Consider the following 18,361-nt stretch of genomic DNA (forward strand, 5'->3'; position numbering starts at 1 on the left):
GAGTTAACTCCCTTGAAAACAAGGATGACATAATTATTTATATATGACATCATTCTGGATCATTTTTGTGATATTTTATCTGACTGGTGCTGGGTCAGGTCAGGTCAGGTCAGGTCAAAGTATTTAACTGCACATTCAGAACAAGTGGTTTTAGCACACATCTGTTTGTCCTGGGCACAGGTGTCTGCCTCAGCCGGCTCCTCCGTCCAGGACAGGATGGTGCTGGGTAATATAAACTGGCTTATATAACAGATGCTGAGTCTTGATTACTGAGAAGAATCCATTGGAGGTCTACACTCTTTCTTTGTATTCAAAGATTTACAAACTTTTATACAAAAAATAATTTTGTGATTCTCGGTATGATGGTGAAGGTGGAACAGTTGGTGTACGTGAGATTTTGACTGATGAAAATAATCATGTCAGTTTGATGAGTGATTAATTTATTATTATGTCAATAAATTATGTTATTGACAAAATGTCTTGTGTTTTATTTGTGTATGGCTGTCTCAGAAATGTCCGTCCAGGACAAAAGTAACAGGAAAGAAGGAAATGTTTTATTTAATGACGCACTAAACACATTTTATTCATGGTTATATGGTTAAGGACCACACAGATATTGAGAGGAAACCTGCTGTCGCCACTTCATGAGCTACTCTTTTTGATTAACAGCAAGGGATCTTTTATATGCACCATCCCACAGACAGGATAGTACATACCACAGCCTTTGTTGCACCAGTTGTGGTGCACTGGCTGGAATGAGAAATAGCCCAATGGGGCCACCAACGGGGATCAATCCTAAACCGACCATGCATCAAGCGAGCGCTTTACCAGTGTTGGTGACGGGAGAACTTGGTGTCGTGTCCTTATACCTCCCTAACCGTGCATTTTCATTATGCGATTAATTGACCCGGGAAAATAAATAGACTAAAGTCGTTTTGCTTTAGGTGTTCCTCACAGTACGATTCGATCACATGCAATGGTATAATAACGCTTTTTTAAAAGACGGGGGAGGGGGGGGGGGGGGCTCGCACTGGATTGCAGCTAATAATGGGATATGAATCTAGCACTTACTCCATCAATTCCATTGGCAATGAATTAAATCACTATATGGGATCTAGTTCAGTCAGTAAAGTGCTCTCTTTAGGTGCTTATATTGAAAGTTAAAAGTTTGTTTTGTTTAACAACATTACAAGAGCACATTGATTCTTTTATCATCGGCTATTGGATGTTAAACATTTGGTAGTTTTTACATTTAGTTTTAGAGCAGAAACCTGCAACGTTTGTTTTTCCAATTAGAAGCGAGGAATGTTTTATATGCACCATCCCAGAAACAGGATAGCACATACCACAGCCTTTGACCACAAGTCGTGGTGCACTGGGAATGAAAAACAGCCCAGTGGGCTGACTGACATTGATCTTAGATTGTGCATGTGCTTTACCACTGGGCTAGATGCCACCCCTTGTTAGGTCGAATGATCAATCCTAGCAACCCCCCCCCCCCCCCCCCTCAAAAAAAAGAAAAAAGAAGAAGAGAAGGCTTTGGTGTGTGTTGTCCTGTATGTGAGAAAGTACATTAAAATATCCTTTGCCTTTAATGAAAATATTTAATGGTTCTCTTCTGAGTACATGTCTCAGTGACTAAATGTTTGTAATCCAATTGGCAATGTTTATTAAATGGTTCTTCTCCACTGATGTCGTTAAAACAAACTAACTTAAATTAGCAACCAATCAGGGCCGTAGCTAGGATTTTTCGTTTGGGGGGGGGGGGGGGCAACTGAGTAGTTAATAGTCTAAAAGTCCTTAAACGGTAAGAAGAGAATTTTCTTTGAGGGTTTTTTTTTTTTCTGGATTCAATAGTTTAATCGTTATATTACTAAGGCTTGCACTATGACACAGCAGTTCGAGATAGGCACATTGCAATACCTCATCATCTGTTACATCTGTACTTGTAACTGCAGATTTGAAATTCATCTGAAGAAGGTAAACAAATCATAAAGTTCATAAAAAAAATATAATTGTGGTTGGTAGTTCGTGGACGATCGTTTAGCATTTAATGCGTTAAACAATTCTACAGTTACTGAGTCTCCAAAATACATTTTTTGAGGTTGCACCGCCAGTCATGGCCAAGAACAACAAGAAAAGAAAAAGAAAACAGGTGTTTAAAGGGACATTCCTGAGTTTGCGGCAATTTTTAAGATGTTGTCGACTAACAGACGATTGTAATTACATATCAAATATATTTTTTGCATAAAATATTAGTGACTGTATATTAAACGTGTTTCTGATCGTTCTAATATTTGTACTAGGTTTTTTATTTCCTAAAATACGAAATTATTTTAAGACAAAATCCAGTTTGGGCTTCTTACAAACATTAAGACGACCAGAAACACATTGAATATACAGACACTGATATTCTAAACAAGAAAATTTATTTAATATGTAAGTTTAATCGTAGAAATATTTTATTAGTCGGAAACATTTTACAATGCAGCAAACTCGGGAATGTCCCTTTAACAAAAAGAAACCCACTAAGAGTGATTGATGCTACAAACCATCGCACTTGATGCAAGCGCTCTACAACTGATCAGGAGTAAATATGTTTAAAAGGACAAGGAGAATGATTTTAAGAACATAAAACCATTAAGTGAGTAGCTGAATGTATCTTCAGGTGATGAAGTTATTTTTAGGTAAAATATACTGATGGAAAAATAAGAGATCAGACAAATAGTAATAGCAAATAGTAGGTGGTTACAAGTGCCTCTTAACAATGCCAGAAGTAACTACAGAACACTCTCCGAAATGGTCAGACTAAGCCCACAGCTAAAAGCTGATGGGGAATGGCAGGTGTGTGGCACAGATAGCCACACGAGATAAGCACCTGTCGTGGTTGGAGAGACAAGGACTGGGATGTGGATGTGGACAGCGAAAGAAGTTGAAAGATAGGAGGAGTTACCAGATCGGGAAGAAGTGAGATGGAATTCAAGGAGAGAAAAAAAAGGGGGCAGTGGGATTCAAAAAAAAAAAAAAAAAAAAAAGAAAGAAAGAAAAAGTAATAGCAAAACCCACCCTGCAAAGTATCAGAAATTGATTGTGTTAATGGCGGTCAATTCAACTCTACTGACATTCATCCTCCCATTACAATTTTTTTTAATGGAATAGTTATATTACTGTGCTAGTAATAATTTAAATTTGGTCTAAAATTTCATGTGCTTACTTGTTTCTTTCCACCAATTTCCCACTACAACAAATGTCACATGACTGGTTTATCAAAAGCTGTGGTATGTGGTGTCCTCATAAGCCCCCCCCCCCCCCCCCCCCAGTGCTGGAGCAAAACCTCCAATTCGGGCAAAAAGTATACTGATATCCGGGGGAAATGTGCTAACCTGAGACCTTTCTATCACGTATTTCCATGATTCAACGCTCAAAATTAGTTGTAATCCATGAAAAAAGGCGTAGTGTGCAACCCTATGTAGACTACAGCTATTTGGTAGTAATGCTAATATTATGAATAAATGTCCAGATATGCAGATTCTGGCATTTTTGTTTAATTCGGGCATAAGGTAGCCTGCCCCCCCCCCCCCCACACACACACACACATATACACACCCCTTACAAAAATGGGAGCCCGTACGCCTATGGGTGTCCTGTCTGTGAAAACGTGCTTGTACAAGATTCTTTGGAAAGGAAGGAAATGGGTTTATTTAATGACGCACTCAACACATTTTATTTACGGTTACATGGCGTCTGACATAATATGGTTAAGGACCACACAGATATTGAGGGAGAAAACCGCTGTCTCCATGGACTACTCTTTTTCGATTAGCAGCAAGGGATCTGTTATATGCACCATCCCATAGACAGGATAGCCACGGCCTTTGATGTACCAGTCGTGGTGCACTGGCTAGAGCGAGAAATAGCCCAATGGGCCCACTGACGGGGATCGATCCTAAACCGGCCGCGCATCAAACGAGCGCTTTACCACTGGGCTACATCTCACCCCCAATGTAGCCTGTCTCAAAATTACCAAATGTTTGATATCAACAGCCGATGATTAATTAAGCAACGTGCTCCAGTGATATTATTAATTTGAAAGCCACTTAATTCTTATGTCTTTAAATTAGTGATGTATTAAACAAAACAAACATTTTAACTTTTAAATACCCATGAGACAGGTGGTACATACACCAGTATGTAATTGTTTGTAAAAGTGGGTATCGGTATGTGTATGTGTGTTAAGAATAATTTATTAAACGCGTTGTTGTACTAGGAATGTTTCATAAATGATGCAGTATCCAACGAAACCTAAACTATTGCCTAAAGCATCTTTGACCACGACGCTTGTTTGGAGAAGCGAATCACAAATTGCCATACAGTCGATTAAAACCTTTTAACAAGTCAGTCTCCTCCGAAAACAAGGTGATTATGTTATGCCATCAGTGTACACCTGTGGAGGTCCGTGTTTTAGGTCCCTTCTTTGTGTAACAAGGTGCGTGGAATTTCACAAACAAGGTGATGAAAATGCCATTTGAGATTTTTGTTTTTTCTTGCTTAAACAACGCCCCGTAGACTTTGAACGGGTTGAACTGTGTATCAACTACAGAATACTGAAAACAAATGTATTTAAAGAAGGAAATTTCAAAAGCTACCTAATTGTTGTGTTTTTATCTAGCATTTTTTGAAAACATAATATAATATTAATCAGTTCAATGCAGAATAAAAATCAATTCAATGTAGATTACTGCAGCAAATGTATCTTCAGATTATAGGTGTATTAACAAAAAGGAGAGAGAGAGAGCGAGAGAGAGAGAGAGAGAGAGAGAGAGAGAGAGAGAGAGAGAGAGAGAGAGAGAGAGAGAGAGAGAGAGAGAGAGAGAGAGAGAGAGAGAGAGAGGAGAGAGAGAGAGAGGGGGGAGAGAGAGAGGGGGGGGGGGGAGGGAGGGAGAGAGTTGAAGTTTTCGTGTTAAAAGAATACTTGATCAATGACATATCTTCAATTTAAATGACACTATATGCATAAAAATATAAATTTTAAGGGATGTACAATGACAAAATCCTATGATTAATTAATAAAATCAAATCAATTGAGTGTTTTATATCTTATAGCTTACTTTTACAAACTGACATATCAAAATATAATCCATATGAAGTATTATTGCAAATGCAAGATGTGAAATTTATCTTCTCAGCTTAGTAAAACGGGTTTGTTATACCCAACAATTTTTTGGGTGGGGTTTTTTCTTTCTGTCTTTCTGTCTTTCTCACTCACCCACCCTTGCAGTTTAACAATATTACAATCGACCTACATATGGTTTTCCAGAAATTTTAAAATAATAATCAATTAAATAAAATATTTGAAGGGTAGGCCTACATATACATATATATATATATATATATATATATATATATATATATATATATATATATATATAATAAAATTTTGGTTTGGGGTTGTTTTTGGGGTTTTTTAAATATTTTATTGTCCCCAGAATATAAAATGGCAGTGTCAGGGTTGGGGTGTCCTGAGCTCACTGACTCACAATATTTTTTAAATTACATATTGTATACATAGTTTTATATACATATATATATAAATGGCAAAATATATACACACGAATAGATATACAATGTAATCCACATACTTTATGTATATTGTTGTTGTTGATATTTTGTTTGTTTGTTTTGTTTGTTTTTTGTTGTTAATTTATTTTTTTAATTATCATTATGTAGGGCCAAAAATTTAAAAAAAAGGAAAAAGGAAAAGATGTTATGTACAGAATTAATATTGATAAAAAAAAAAAGTATTATGAAAAGTTTGAGTAGAAAGTGCGAAGAAGGTATTTTAGAAATAAATATATCTCAATATTTGATAGATTTAATAAGCTTTTATGATGTTTGAAATAAATTATACCACTGCTCCCATTTTGTCTTGAAATCTTCATAATTACCATTTTTAAATAAGATACATTTTTCAGTTTCCAACTTTTCTTTAATTAGTTTTTAAGGCACAGAAGTTTAATTTGGTTTGGTATTATAAACCCTACAACAAACTAAATATCTCTTTCATATACAAAACTGAGAAATAAAAATCTATATTTTAGGAACTGGGTTACAGAAAGATAACATTTAACTATGTCTTGACCTCTTCAACAAAACGTTCGTCTTCTGCTAACAAAAACGGTATTTTTAATACAAGTATCATCTTGTCAGCTCAACGGACAGGGACGCAACTATTGGCGTACGGGCTAACATTTTTGTACGTGGGGTGGGTGGGTGAGGCTGATCCCCCCCCCCCCCCCCCCCCGAATTAAACAAAATGCCCGAATCTGGATTATAACATTATTTTCTATAAGTATTACTTTTAAAGAGCAGCTATGTAGGATTGCAAACAAATCACTATGCATTTTTAAATGGATTACAACTAAATAATGGGTAAATAATGGGAATACATGGTGAAATGGTTTCAGGCCTGCTCAATAATTTTGCCCGAATATCTTTATAATTTTTTTCCCGAAATTGGGGTGTTTGTTTCAGCACTAGGGGTGGGGGTAAGGGGAAGTGCCCCCTAACCCTCTGTCTCGCTTATGTATGCAGTGCAGGAAAAGTTCAAATAAAAGAGGTTTAATAAAATAAAGAACACTTGAGCATGCCGCCATCTTTAAGTCACTAACCGTACCAATATCGGTATTCTTAAAGGGATTATCCTGAGTTTTAGGCGACTGTTAAAATGAGGTCGACAAGCAGAGACTATTTAACCAGACACGGCGTAAGAAAGTAGACATTGATGGGGGTGGGGGTGAGGGTGGGGGGTGGGGGGGGGGGTGAGGGGGGTGGGGGGCTGACCGAGTTTCTAAGGGGATTTACTACCAATAATAAGATTTACTATGAATAATATATATGTGTGTGTATGTATGTATGTATGTATGTATGTATGTGTGTGTGCGTGTGTGTGTGTGTGTGTGAATGCGTGCGTGCGTGCGTGTGTGTGTGTATGTGTATCTTGAAGGACGATTGAGGTCAGAAGTGTAATTTGAAAGTTGACGGGGTTTTTTTTATCAGTAAATCGCAAATTCAAACAATAAAAATGACAAAAAAAACAAAACAATAACAACTGTATGATCAACAGAATGAAAAAGATTGACAGAAATAATGTTCCACAGTGATTAATCGACCTTCCTGGATATATATATATATATACTTTTTTTGACGACATGGTGACATTGGTATGGTATGGTATGGTATGGTATGGTATGGTATGGTATGGTATGGTATGGTGTGGTATGGTGTGTGGTATGGTATGGTATGGTGTGGTGTGGTGTGGTGTGGTGTGGTGTGGTGTGGTATGGTGTGGTGTGGTGTGGTGTGGTGTAGTGTGGTGTGGTATTGTATGGTGGTATGATGGTATTGTATGTGTGTATGTAATGCGTGTAGATAGACAGGTACGTAGGTAGGTAGATAGATAGATATGAATGGATGGATGGATGAAACAATAGAATGGTTGGATGGTTGAATGGATGGATGGATGGATGGATGCTGAGATGGATCTATATCGGGTGGCCCAAAACAAACGATAACCCACTGAATATAAACATATTTTAAAAGTATGGGGACTGTAACTTTCATATTTCACACCCATTACTATGTGAATATTTGACACCTTCAGTGAAAAGCTAAATGGAATTTTATCTACTTTTATTTACTTGAAAAGGTAGTCAATGTATCTTGCATACAGGCACTGCCCGTAAACGATTTTGTTTTCATGAGGAAATCGATTTTCTTATTTCTTCTGATGTGATTTCTTCCCATTTCTCTCTTATTTTGCCCTTTAGTTCATTCTCTTTGACTATTGCCGTGCCGTAAACAATGGTAAATAAAATTTCACTCAGCTTATTTTAACTTACAATTTTGAATCTGTTGTATGGATGGATAGGTAGATTGATGTGTGTGTATGTGTATGTGTGTGTGTGTGTGTGTGTGTGTGTGGATCAGTTGGTGGATGGAGAGTGGGTTGATGGATGGATGGATGGATGGATGGATAGATGGATGGATGGATGGATGGATGGATGGGTGAATGGGCGGGTGGATGGATGGATGGATGGATGGATGGATGGATGGGTGAATGGGCGGGTGGATGGATGGATGGATGGATGGATGGATGGGTGGATGGATGGGTGGATGTGTGGGTGGGTGGTTGAGTGGGTGGGTGGATGGATGGATGGATGGATGGATGGATGGATGGATGGGTGGATGGATGGGTGGATGGATGGATGGGTGGATGGGTTGATGGATGGATGGATGGATGGATGGACGGATGGACGAATGGGTAGATGGATGGATGGATGGATGGATGGATGGATGGATGGATGGATGGATGGATGGATGGATGGATGGATGGATAGATGGATGAATACTTTATTGACAACGATCCCATCGAAATAATGTTTAATTTAATTTAATTGAATTTACTCTGGATCAATCGGCAGAGCTCTCATATGAGGATAAATTGTTTTTTCCCGACCTAACCAGTACTCCACGACTGGTATAAAGACAATGGTATGTGAGGTCCTGTCTAACGTATCCCTTGCTGTTCGAAAAATATATTCCTTGTAATGGAAAAATGTATTCCTTGTAATGGAAAAATTCCTTGCTAATGGAAATATGTAGCGTCTTTCGGTGATTAATTAATCAGTGTACTCTGGTGGTGTTGTTAAAACAACGTATCAATGCACTAATTAGAAAAATTACATTTTTGGAAATGCTTGGCTTTTATTAATCAGGCTACTACTATTTATCAATCGAATAATAAGAGTTTAAAATGACAAGACCGCACATACCACAGATTTTCATAAACCATGTAAATGTCTGACCAGGAGACAGCCCACGGACTCCTCAAAAGATTACGATCCTTTGGGGAGCTGGGCTCATTTGCCATCGACAAATACAAACTGCCATTTTCAGAATTGTGTGACCCCTTTACAAAATGTTGGATTATTATGTAACCTAAATTAGCGATTACAGTCAAAAGTAAAACTAATGTAAATTGTCAATAATTAATTAATTAAAATATATGTGAGCCTGCATCTTTAAAAATCCAGGCGCGGAGGGGGAGGGGGGGGGGAGAGGGGGGTCCACATGACTCGAACTCAATACAACCTTCATTCGCCACAGACCCCACCTCTGCTAAAACTCCTTCAAACGCGCCTGATTTGGGGGGGGGGGGGGGGCAACCCACTATGGGGGTCCCACACTATGTAAGTAGTATGTATGTATGTATGTATGATTTTATAAAAATTTAATAGTTTAAAAATAAAAAAGGTTTTATTGGGGTGGGGGTATGGCCCCCGTGCCCCACCCCAACCCCCACGCCTCTGACCTGATTTGTTTCCCCAGTTAATATTTTACAACATAATTTAGCACTTTGTATATGCTCTGTATATTTATTAACTTTTCAAAATGACAAAAATTCAAACACCAGTTGTAAAATTAGTTTGTACAATCATTCAACAGCTATTCTGTTGATACATCCCAGTTTTCAGCTCAGATAATAACAAATGTATTCAAAATTCGTTTGCAGTCTTAACGTTAGAGTCACGTGATACACAAAAATCTTTAAACAGTATTGTTGTTTCAGTCAGTGCAATGCTTTATTTTCCGAAATATTTCCAGATAAAATAATATCAACACTGATATTTAGTCCGGTTGTTTGATGTCCATTTTAAATGCACCTTGCCATTATTAAACGAATAGTTTTTTTTTCTGAATAAAGTCACATATTAACTAATTATTTGTTTTTAAAGATCCACGCGCGAATTAAGCACGAAACCTCCTTCCATCGTTTAATATAAACTATGGAATATTCCGAATTGGCGGAAACATATAGCTGTTTCCGCCAATGGGATTAATAACAATAGGATTACGACTGGCACCGGCTGGGGGTATGGTTGGTACAGCAAACGCAAAATGTTTGGTGGTTTTCTTAGAACCGGAACCGGAAACTGAAGGCACCGGAACCAGTTGTTTCATCAAAACATCGATCTTGCTCTTTAAATCTTTCAGTTCTGTTGGGTACGAACCACTTCCGGTTCCGGAATTTGCCAATGATTGTAGTTTCATGATTTGGTCTGGTGATAGGGCGCCGATACCTGTTTGCATTTGCTTGATCTTTTCTGCCTGTTCTTGTATGGTCGTTAGAAGCGAGCTTGTTTGCGATTGAAGCGAACTAATCTGCGTTTTTAGGTTCTGTAGTTCATTTTGAGTTGTCTGGCTACCGGAAGTTGGGTTGGGAGAGAGGGACTGAAGAGCAGATTGTAAGTTCTGCGTCTCCATGCTCAAGTCACTGATTCTCGTGATCGTCTGTTTCATTTCTGTCTGAGTTTTATTTAGGTTCTGCATCATAGTCCCAACTACGGCATTGGTATGCGTCTCTGCTACCCTGAGTCTGTGGGCCAGACCTTGTGACTGAGAACGTAGATTGCCCATCCCACTCGAAAGCGTGTGAACAGAGATTTTTAATCCATCGATGACTGACGTGACTTGCTGGTGCCTTTGTTCCTCCTTTTTGATGACTGCTTCCAGAGACTGTGCCAAATGTTGAAGCTGTGGCTGAAAACTTGCATGCGAGTTGCTTCCTTGTGGTGGAGACATGGTTGTGAAGACATTAGAAGAAGACACTGCTGCTTTCAAAGCGATGTCCATCTGTTTAATTTTGTCCATTGCACGATTAATCAGATCGGTTTGTCTTTGAATTTCTGCATCCAAGGCAGCTCGATTTTTGACATCTTCAACTGAATCTGCTTTCATGGCGGTCGAGAGGGTAAACAGTTTGTTTTCAATGTTATGGATCGACTGAATAAAATGATCCTTCGTGTCCAAGATGGATTTTTGCAACGCCAACACGTTTTGATTTCCAATACCGGAAGCTGACTGTCCAGTGAAATGACGTATCTGTTGTTGCACTTCCGCTACTTTTCCCGTGAATCTTGACATCTGAGTTTCCAACTTCGTCAGTTTTTCGTCAACAATGCTGTTCCTGGAAACGTATTGCGAGCGACTCCTATCAATTTCGTTAATTATTTCGGACATTTTCGTCTGTATCTCCGGATCGCTGACCTTGCAATTTCCGGAACTGCTCGGAACGGTGAATTCATATTTGCACTGCTGCTGAGCGTGCACCAAGCGGTCGCTGCAGAAAATGCTCAGCACCATTAAAAACAGTGACAGCAGCACGAAATTCATTTTGAGTTCTAGATGCAGAGTGCAGGTCCAACGTTGTCTTGATAGACCTCGAAAATTATCAGCCAGTGCAGACTCTACTTGCACGGGATGGCCTGTCCTGCCAGAAAATGATAGCTAGATTAATGTCTTAACTATTTATTACTTTTATTGGAGGCCTACGTTGGGTGGAACCAGTAACAGCCATCACACATGATGGAGATGTAACGTATAGATTACGCGGCTGGGTATCGCTGTTTGCGTTTGGAATCTTTCTGTTGTGTACACATACATAAAATAACAAAGTATCTTAGCTATCTTTAGCAGTAAAACAAGTTCAGACTATGTTTTTGGTGCAAATATTGCATATTTATGTGCATATTGGTGCAGAATTTCAAAAGAAATGAGCATAGATTGGGTAAACTGGTTGTTAGATGATGTAATTGGTGTTTTAAAAAGGAATGTTGTATAAACAGGGGATTAAGAAGGAAACAAACTGTATCGGGGTTTCGGGTCTTGTCATGAATCATCGCGCGGCTGTGCGATCACGAGTGGTTTGCCCGTCTCAGCAGGAATTGCACAGTTCTGAGTTGCTGCCTCCAAACGGATGTTTCGTGTAAACTGCGTCCTCTTGTGTTGTCCACTGTTTTGTCGGTTTTCACACCTACCGCGACTTCTAACTGAGAATTAGATAGGCAAGTTAACAGAGTGCAACTTTCATTTTGCATTCTGATTTAATTAGATACTGGACACCGCCTTAGTTTGTAGTTACAAGACCAAAATGTTAAAAGGTTGTAACGATGTGCAGCACGTTGTTAACGCTGTCTGCCAGCATGCACACACAACGTAAAGAAAACACATTTTATATCATTTTAACACTTGCTTCTTTTTTAACTATTCAAAAGTTATCAAAAGTAGTTTGCTCTCAGAAAACAAATAAAAAGAACTTTTGTTATACAAATTCTGCATACTGGCTTAATTGGAAATGTCAACATTACGCTCCTGGCGTAGCCAGTGGGTGGGTGATGGAGGTGGTTGGAGGGTATGATGGCCATGACCCGTTCAATCACACCTCGCTTTTTTACCAACCACCCTTTTATATTTACGTGTCGCCCCATATAACCCGTAAAGGCAGTGTGGGTGACCCCCAATATAAAATACTGGCTACGCCAGTGCCGGCTCTTGTGCCCACGACAGACGTGCGCTACAACAGCTTGTTCTGAATGTGCACGTAAAACCCTATGACCTGACCTGACCAGTGCTGTACGAATTTATACACTCGTACAGCTTGCGTTATAAACCATCTAAGTGTACATTATATATTGATTCCATCGGTATTGACGCAATCTGTTTAAAATCAGCTGTACATACTAGTTATTAAAGGGACAGACACTAGTTTTTAAACACTAAGGCATATTATTCACTATTAGAGCCATTTATGATCATTGAAATCAAACATTACTTATATTTTATTGTTTACTTTATCCCTTTTCGTACAACTAAAGTGTTTCTGGTAATCCTGGTGTTTCTTCTTCTTCTTCTTCTTCTTCTTCTTCTTCTTCTTCTTCTTCTTCTTCTTCAAGCTATAGTTGATCATGCCTTAGATTTGGAGTCAGGTTGTGGTGATAAAAAACGCTGTCTCTGTCAAGTCTTCTTTGGAACCCCAAAACTTGACAGCCAGTGTTGCTCCGTTCGGCCAGTGCTTTATCCTGGCATCATCGTAGTGGGGGCAGAATTGCAGGATGTGCTCTGGGGACTGTGATCCTGTTTGACACGGACATTCATCAGTGTCTGCCAGTTTCAGGCGGTACATATAGGATCTGAGATGGCAGTGACCGGTTCTTAGCCTGAAAATGGTTGTCTCTTGGTATCTCTCCACATGATGGATTGGATCCTTGGTTGTAACGTGGGTGCATCTGAACTTTCTCTTAATTATGGTTTTGTTTCTCTGAAGGAGATTTGATGATTTGGCTGTTCCATTGTGCTTCCCTCCTTTGCCAGCCTGGTATTTCTAATACCACAGAATGCATTTTTCATATTTTTACAAACGTACGTTCGTCTGAGAAGTAATGATTATGGAGTCGCGGTTTAGTCTATTTTTAAGGATATTTCAGTGTCATAGACTCTTGTTTCACTCTGTTTTATCCAAATTTGTTACAGGTTTGTAAATTAACCAAACTTAGTGTCCATTTCTGTGGGTTGAAACTAGGGTTTAGATGAAAAAATATCCCTCAGTCTTTAAAACTAGGGTCTGTCTCTTTAACCAGTGGAGCTGATTTTAACGAGATCGAGTACTGACTGTACACAGAGGTTATGTTGACTTGTTTAAGTTTGATAGCCTAAGACAGATTGCTTTCATCTTAAATATATGCATGATATAGATCATATCAGCATGTTATGGAGTTTATTTCAAAAGCAGTGCACGACAAAGTGACTGCAAACACCAATACCTTCCAGTATTGTCTGTAATGACTCTGTCACACATGTAGTTTGACCAAGAAAAAAATGCAATTCACGAAACCATGTATCTCAGTTGAACAAGAAAAGAAATGCTAAAAGATAAAGGCAGCAATGGTTCTTTGTGTTTATAATTATACATCTATCCGCCTATTTATTCATTCATCCATCCATTCATCCAACCAACCATCTATTTATCCATCCATCCATCCGTCAGTCAGTCAGCCAGTCCTTCCGTCTATCCATCGATCCCTCCGCCCGTCTGTCTGTCCTTCCGTCCGTCCGTCCCATCCATCCATCCATCCATCCATTCGCCCACCTACTTACCTACCTATGACTATACCTATGCTTAACATGTACATACACGTGCATATATTAGGTCTACATATGCATCACAGTACATTACATATAATACATGCATAGTAGCAAATGAGATGGTGTTGTGGGAAATAAGTGTAGGTAATGTATACCTCAAAGTATGTGTGGTCCAGCTGTACTTAAATTTGGTATGTCATATACAAAGTAATTGTATACGTTGTTTGTTTGGTTTATTTGTTTTTGTTTTTTGCGGTGTTTTTTTGTTGTTTCTTTGTGTTTGGTTTTATGTTTATTTGTTGTTGTTGTTGTTGTTTTTGTTGTGTGTTTTTGTTGTGTGGGTTTTTTTGGGTGTTGGGTTTTTTTTTTTTGTTGTTGGGTGGGTGGGGGGGGGGTTGGGGGGGGGAGGGGAAGTTTTTTCTTTCTTTTTTAAAATTTATTTCTTTACAAGCTGAAATGCATAGAATGAATGAATGAATGTTTAACGACACCCCAGCACAAAATACACATCGGCTATTGGGTGTCAGACAAGGGTAGATGCATGAATATGATTAATTTTTATTACAAAATTAAAATGATATAATTATATATAAGATCACAGTGTAAACAGCTGTGTGGGAAAGTACAATACAATTTAAAAATTAAAGTAATTATATTTTAAAATTTTATATACAAATCAAAATGTTTTAAAATGCATGGTAGACCAATTCAAAAAGAAAAAAAACCGGATTCCAAAATATCTACTGGAGGCAAAAAACACCACGAATTCAGCCAACAGGGCTATTTTTGCGAGATCTCGCGTGAGTTCACGATTAGCGTCCACGAGTTGCGCATGCGCAGTGGAATGTGAAAGAGGTATATTGTGATGGATATTTTTCTGTGTACTTCAATTTTTAACAAAGAATTCTTGGAAGAAAACCGCTGTTAAGCCCAATGGCAACATGTTACAATTTTAATATTAAGATAATTGTATAAAATATTATGGGTAGAACTGATTAATTTATATTTATACATTGATCACAAATAAATGCAGGAATACCGGTAGTAAAAATTGGCACTTGCTATTATAATAATGGACCGTACAATATTTTCGACTAATAGAACATTTTGTAACAGCTAAAATTACGTATTAAATACAAAATATCGGTATCTGTATATATATACAACATGTGTCTTGTTATCCTAATGTTTGTAGTGGCCCTAACTATTCACCTTAAAATAATTTCTTACGTTCGAAAAAACCCCAGCATTACGTTAGGAAGTAAAATGAAATTCGAACTACTACAAACATTAGGATGACCAGAAACACATTAGATATACTGAAACCGATATTCGAAACAATAGTCTGTATTCCAGATTTCACTTTAGTTGTCAAAAAGGATTTATTCTTTGGAAATAAATTTACAATGTTTGCAAACTCAGGATAGTCCCTTTAACTACTGCGCAATTAAAGGGACATTCCTGAGTTTGTTACGATTTTTAAGATGTTATCGACTAACAGAGACTGTTTAATAATTGTAATTTCATATCAAATATATTTTTCTGCATAAAATATTAGTGGCTGTATATTCCACGTGTTTGTGATCCTAAAATATTTCTTTTCATACGTATGAAATTATTTGAAGACAAAGTCCAGTTTGGGCTCTTTACAAATATTACGACGACCAGAAACACATTGAATATACAGACACTGGTATTTTAAACAAGAAAAATATATTTAATATGTAAGTTTAATCGTAGAAATATTTTATTAGTCAGAAACATCTTACAATGCAGCAAACTCAGGAATGTCCCTTTAAGGCACTTTCTGCTGTTGGCTTTCAAAAGCTCTGTTAAGCCCAATGGCAGCATATTGCAATTTTAATATACATTTAGATTAAATTATGCAAATATTATGGGTAGAACTGATTAATTTATATATATCTATATATATTGATCACAAATGAATATAAGAATACCAGTAGCGAAAATTGGCACTTGTATTTATAACAATGAAAGGCGGGACATAGCTCAGTAGTAAAGCGTTAGCTTGATGTGCGGTCGGTCTTGGATCGATCCCCGTCTGTGGGCCCATTGGGCTAATTCTCGTTCCAGCTAGTGCACCACGACTGGCATATAAAAACCCCGTGGTATGTGCTATCATATCTGTGGGATTGTGCATATATAAGATCCCTTGCTACTAATGGAAACAAATGTAACCGGTTTCCTCTCTAAGACTAAATGTCAAAATTACCATATGTTTGACAACCAGTAGCCAATGATTAATAAATCAATGTGCTCTAGTGGTGTCGTTAAACCAAACAAACGTTTTATAACGATGGACCTTTAACTACTGCGCTGCTGATATGAGGAAGTTTCTGTGATATAGGCTTTGAAGTATAAAGTGATGAAGCCAAGTCACACGACGAGTTCTGTGTATACCTTCTCAGTAAAACATCCTTCATTAACATATCGGTGTTGACAGAAACACCGAGACTGCTGGATTACCCAACCCTGGCATAGCAGGTAATCTGAACATCACCTCGGGTCAAAGGTCATGTCGACTTTGAGGATGTTAAGAGTTGTTGTACGTATTTACGGATTAAGGTGCTATCTTGATGTCGTGAGAACCAAATTTCTGTCGCAATCTGTTAGCGAATACCTGTCGTACAAACTGCAGTTTTCCATATACTAGTAGTTGAAACATAAATGGTGATGCTGTAGATATCAAGTATCAACTACTTCACATGCAATTCCTATGGTCTGATGCCACTGTGCGACCTTTTTATGGTTTTGTCACACTGGCAACTAAATTTTTGGAGACTTTCTTGGTCATTAAAAAAACAGTTACAGCAAAAAAAAAAAAAAAAAAAAAAAAAAAAAAAAAACCCAAACAAACAATAAACAAACAAAAACAAACAACATATTGATGTTCAACAAGTAAAATGCACTACATCCATTCATTCATCTATCCATCCATTTATTCATTTATTCTTTCATTTCTTTTTTAAATCGTTTATCCATTCCCATTAAGAATATTTAGAACGTCGTTCATGTTCAGTGAAAGTTTATGTAGATACCTTGACATTTGGCTTCTGTGAATTTTATACTTGATATCACAAAATGATTTTTTCAACTGCATTCCCCATACTTAGATATTTAGGGGCGGGATCGAGGTCAGTCAGTAGAGTTCTTGCCTGATGTGCTTTGGATGTAAGATCGAACCACCTCAGTGAACCCATTCTCCAATTGTTTTTTTCCCGTCCCAGCCAGTGCTCCACGACTGGTATATTAAAGACCGCGGCGCGTGCTCTCCTGTCTATGGGACAGTGCATATAAAAGATCGCTTTCTACTAATGGAAAAATGTAGCGGGTTTCCTCTGAGACTATATGTCAGAATTACCAAATGTTTGACATCCAATAGCTGATGATTAATAAACTTTAACTTTCCTAAAAGGGGTCAGCTATTCATGTAAACATTAGTAAAATACCACAACAATATCATAAGTTAGTTGGTGTAATATATTAATTCATGTTCAAAGTTTTGAAATAATTGGCATAAACCATGGTGCAGTGGGGTTTTTTAACTTTCTTATTTTAAGTCTCATTTTTTAGTTGATTATTGCAACACTGTAAATTATATTTCAGTGTTTATTTTTCTTTAATTACCCATTAATTATTCACTGGAAAGAAAATATAAAATCATTCTTTTTTTTCCCCTAGATGAGCGAATAATAAACGATTTTGTTCATTTAAGATCAGTTCCTTATTTCATTAGCAGCAAACAGTGGAATATTTCCTCCTTCTCAGATTGGGGCGGGATGTAGCCCAGTGGTACAGCGCTGGCTTGATGCGCGGTCGGTCTGGGATTGATCCCCGTCGGTGGGCCCATTGGGCTATTTCTCGTTCCAGCCAGGGGCGGGACGTAGCCCAGTGGTACAGCGCTGGCTTGATGCGCGGTCGGTCTGGGATCGATCCCCGTCGGTGGGCCCATTGGGCTATTTCTCGTTCCAGCCAGGGGCGGGACGTAGCCCAGTGGTATAGCGCTGGCTTGATGCGCGGTCGGTCTGGGATCGATCCCCGTCGGTGGGCTAATTGGGCTATTTCTCTTTCCAGCCAGTGCACCATGACTGGTATATCAATGACCGTGGTATGTGCTATCCTCTCTGTGGGACGGTGCATATAAAAGATCCCTTGCTACTAATCGAAAAGAGTAGCCCATAAAGTGGCGACAGCGGGTTTCCTCTCTTAATATCTGCGTGGTCCTTAACCATATGTCCGACGCCATATAACCGTAAAAAAAATGTGTTGAGTGCGTTGTTAAATAAAACATTTCCTTCCTTCTCAGATTAATACAGTTCAGAAGGTAGCCTATTGCAGTGCATTGGGTACTTGTTCACCG

Source organism: Gigantopelta aegis, chromosome 2 (genome assembly GCF_016097555.1).
Source record: "Gigantopelta aegis isolate Gae_Host chromosome 2, Gae_host_genome, whole genome shotgun sequence".
NCBI lineage: Eukaryota > Metazoa > Mollusca > Gastropoda > Neomphalida > Peltospiridae > Gigantopelta > Gigantopelta aegis.